This window comes from Astyanax mexicanus, chromosome 1 (genome assembly GCF_023375975.1).
Source record: "Astyanax mexicanus isolate ESR-SI-001 chromosome 1, AstMex3_surface, whole genome shotgun sequence".
In the NCBI taxonomy this organism is placed as follows: domain Eukaryota; kingdom Metazoa; phylum Chordata; class Actinopteri; order Characiformes; family Acestrorhamphidae; genus Astyanax; species Astyanax mexicanus.
Window position 1 is genome coordinate 56,925,949 of NC_064408.1, and position 5,046 is coordinate 56,930,994.

Consider the following 5,046-nt stretch of genomic DNA (forward strand, 5'->3'; position numbering starts at 1 on the left):
CACATTGTTCTTTTCCCACCTGCTTTCCGGAGAGTCCCGCCCCCGTGCCACAATTGGCTGGTAGTATCCCGTCTCCTGCTGATTGGCTCGCATTTCGTTTTCCTAAATGATTGTACTCATTGTAATTATTTGTTGATTCAGCTAACCTGAACTAAAATAGACCTAGCATTCGATAAACACATATCCAATGTTCTACACCTCCGTAAAACTGCCAGAAATACCTTATCCCTGCATGATGCAGAAAAATCAGTACATGACATTACCTACATAGACTGTAATGCGCTACTGTCAGGATGTTCCTACAGTAATTAAAAGCCCAGTCCTATCAGCACTGCACTGGCTTTCACTCAAATTCTGTAAAGACTATAAAATTCTAATGTTAAGGAAACCATTCTGTTAGGAAAACAGAACTGTTGGGGGCTGGTTTCCTAGTAATTCTCACAATTAAGAGGAGCTCTGCAGGAGGAAAAGTGTTCAGTTTAGTTATGCCCCTTTAGTGGTTTACCTGATATTTAAGCGCAGGTACATTTGAATAATTTAAAATAAAATAATAGTACCTCAAGAACAGCAATAATAAGCATTATTTGTTTGACATTAATTAAAACAACATTTAGAAAATGTACAATGAACAGTAAAGTGAAGAAACAATATAGTGTTATTAAAAGCAGTTAGAATATAAAATAAAATACTTTAGCTGCTACATAAGTAAAATGAAAAAGAAGGTAAATAAAAGAGCAGATATTTAGATGTTTAAATGTAAGTAAACAGCCATGGTAGGTGTCAGCAGAACTTCTGCCGCTCCACAAAGCTGCTTTGCCAAGTTATTTTGGTAATAGCACCTAGATAACCGCTTTTCAATCACTTTCTAAGAGGTAAAATTGCTAAGTGTTCAGTCCAGCTTTACTAAATAACCTGTTATTTGGTGTGAAGTGTGTTTTACATTGCACTGCAGAAATTTAAAACCTGTACAAGATCTACTCATGAAACTACTGTGTCTGTCCAGAGTTTTCTGATGACCCTATTTTTATACAAGAACCCTTTTCATTCTCTGTCCTGCAATTACGCATGATTAGGGGCCAGGAACCAGACTAACAGCACCTGGCCTGTAGGGGGAGCCTTGAAAGAAAACCAAACCAGGGGTGGATAGTGTGTCTTTAAATGGCACCATTTAAGAAAGAGAAAAACTAACATTACCAGATATCTAAGTGCAAAAGCTTAAATCAGTTAGCTTATTAGCTAACTAACTAAGGCAGCTAACCATCTAGCTAGCTTAAACTTTGAGAAGAGTCTGGCTGCAGACCTCCAGTGAGGCTCGCAGCAATCCTGGACTCACCTCACGCGTGGGAACGGAAACATACGCGTGTATACGGAAGCACAGTCGTGCATTTCTACAGTAAGAAGAGGTCGTTCAGATGCGGAATCAAGGATGTTGTATTTGATTATGTTTGAAAACACGAATTACTTATATTGTGTGTATGTTCAATAAAGAAGTGTTTTGCTAACTATCTGCTACTAATTTACTGCAGTATGTGAATAGCATGTTTTGTTAGTAACAAGGGTGTAACAATGGCTGTCAATATGAATTAGCTTTAGCACGATTAGGAGCCACTGTTACTTGAATTTCTGCATAAATTGGTGATTAAATGTGTTCTGGTCTTCATCTAAGTCACAACAATAGACAAACACAGTCTGCTTAAACTAATACCACACAAAAAATATATGTTTGCATGGTTTAATTGAATACAACATGTTAACATTTACAGTGAGGGGTAAAAAGTATGTAAACCCCTAGACTAATGACTTTTCTAACAGCTAATTGGAGCCGGGATGTAATGAGATTGGATGTATTGGTTAAAGCTGCCCTGTCCTATAAAAACACACACCAGTTTTGAGTTTACTGTTCTTAAGAAACATTGCTTGATGTGAATCATGCTTTGCATTGAGTTGTTGACGTGCAGCTGAACTGAACAGAAATCTCTGGCACATGCAAACATTTTTGTTGACAAATCTACAATAAGCAAAATATGAAACAAGAATGGAGTTCATGGAAGGACACCACGGAGGAAGCCACTGCTGTCCAAAAAAAAACATTGTTGCACGTTTGAAGTTTGCAAAAGAGCACCTGGATGTTCCACAGCAGTACTGGCTAATTATACTGTGGAGAGATGAAACCAAAATTGAGTTGTTTGGAAGGAACACTCAACGCTATGTGTGGGGAAAAAAGGCACAGCACACCATCATCAAAACATTATCCCAACTGTGAAATATGGTGGAGGGAACATCATGGTTTGGAGCTGCTTTGCTGCCTCAGGGTCTGGACGGATTGCCATCATCAACGAAAAAATGAATTCCCAAGTTAACCAAGACATTTTGCAGAAAAACTTAAGATCATCTGTTCACCAACTGAAGCTCAAAAGTGGATAGATGATGCAACAGAACAACGACCCAAAAACATAGAAGTAAATCAACAACCGAACGCCTTCAACAGAAGAAAATACGCATTCTGGAGATTTCTGACCTCAACCCAATAAAGATGCTGTGATGTGACCTCAAGAAAGTGATTCACACCAGATATCCCAAGAATATTACTGAACTAAAACAGTTTAGTGAAGAGGAATGATCCAGAATTCCTCCTGACTGTTATGCAGGTCTGATCTGCAACTACAGGAAACGTTTGGTTGAAGTTTTGCTGTCAAAGGAGGATCAACCAGTTATTAAATCCAAATTCACATACTTTTTCCCCCTCACTGTGAATGTTAACATGTTGTGTTCAATACAGCAAACTGTGTTTGTCTATTGTTATGACATGAAAGTCAGAGCACATTTAATGACCAATTTATGCAGAAATCCAAGTAACCCCAGAGGGTAAACATACTTTTTCTTGCAACTGTAAAGATTAATTTAATCAATCGTATCCATAATTGCTTGGTCATTGCTTTGTCAAATTTAACAGGTAAATAGCTATACATTGTATTAAAACTGACTGGATCTTTAGTGTTCGATTGATTTTGTCACAATAACAAATATTTTGAAGCCCTGCGTCATTAATTCAGTTAATAAAAGGCTGGATAAATCAAGAACTTGTGTTTATGCGGTACTGACTAAAGGTGTTTATGACACCATTAAGTTTACATACTTAATTATTTCATTTCTTTTAGAAAGAGCTCCATGTTAATTCTATTTCTAAATCTGAACGTAAATGGGAACAGGAAGTAATCCCTCTCATCTTCCTTAATAAACGCACTGTCCATTTAGCTCAGTCTTGTCAGTGCCTCTTCAGACTCATCTCAACTCTGGCATATCTCCAGCAATAGAAGGGATTCTGCCATGAATCCCTTAAAGTCCATATTATATTTTACACTGTATGAATAAAGATGATAAGCCAGAGTACCTCATTTTGGAGTCGCAGGTACCTTTTCCAGTAATTGCATAAGTGGTCCCAAATAATGCAAGCAAAATTATTTCACAGTATAAAATCTCTCTGGATAAATGCACACGCTAAAGCATTCAGAGCAAATGTAAAAGCACAGAGGAACTATTAATTGTTTAATTTTTTAGTGAGTTTAGTGAGTCAACATTCTATGAGAGAAGAATCAACAGAAGTAAAAAGCAGCTGCATAATGGCATTGCATTAGATGCTGTACTTGACAGTGGATATGGACTAGGACTTTTGATTTGACTAAGCAGAAAGGCTCATGACTTTCCCTCTCAGACAGCTAAAGCTTACCATGATTAAAATAACTATTTTCAGCCTTATTCCCCCACAAACACACACATACACAATCTGGAACGCCTAATAGAAATGTAACTTCATAAATTAGCAGAGGATATGACCACCACACCCAGCCATAACACAATTGCATTGCTACTCATTGTAGTGTGATGTAACACAACGCTATATGTCCATCGTTTCTTTTGAAACCAAGGGTATCAGTTGTGTTCCCGTTGTTCTAGGGAAGACTTTACTTTTATTGTTGGAATCTAACTGTGAGTATCTGATTGAGCAAAAGCAAGGTCAGGTACTGATGACTCTATAGAATGCAACTTCCGTCATAATGTCATAACAGTGTACGCTAGTGGTGATAGGAATCAGAAATCCAAAGTGCTGAATGCTTCTTAAATCTTCTTTAAATAATTATTTAAACAATTATTTTACAAAACAAAAAAAATAATATATGCAGAACGGCATAAGGCAATCATAGTACTCAAAACGAACCAAAACCTGTTCTCAGATGTGCTATTATTTTATCAAAAACAACTTCAGGACAAGTAGAGGTACAATAATATACTAAGCATTATATTGCTGTGATAATTTTTTTTACTTTTTAACATACTGAAATATGCACCATAGAGTGAGAAATATGAAATTCCTTTCCAACATATTTGTAAGCATTTCAAGACTTTATTTTGTGCATTTGTTGGTTCACAAACTGGAGATCCTCTGCCAATCTTTGCTTCTCTGAAACTCTGATAATTGTCTTCATGTTTACATCAAGTATAAGTTTATTTTTACCTACTTACTAGCCCTACATTTCGGCCCCATTCTCTATCTTCTATCTCTATCTTTATCTTCGCTATCCTTAACTGCAGAAATTTATGTATTTTAACAAATAAAAAGAAGTTGATCATAAACATGAAATACCTAAATTAATTATATCTCCATGTCAAAAACACTTTTTAAAAATGTATTTACATTCGCCTTATTGTCTTAATGTTTTCAGATTTTGGGGTAAATGTTTTGGTGGGTTTGTTCTCCTAGTGTTTTTTTAACGTTAAGAAATACAACAGAGGTAAAAAGCATATTAGAACATATGTTTCAAAAATAAATATTTTGACTTTTTGTACTCTTATCAGAAATCATTACCATACATTTTGAATTCATATCATATTAAGTCAAAAAAGTCTTTTGTTGAGTACAGGTACATAGAGCAATGAAATTACGTTCCACCAGAATCAACACAGTGCAACATGCAACAAATTGTGCAACAAAGAACTAAAAAAACCTACAATTAATACCGCAGACATGAAACATTTTATCAGACAAGA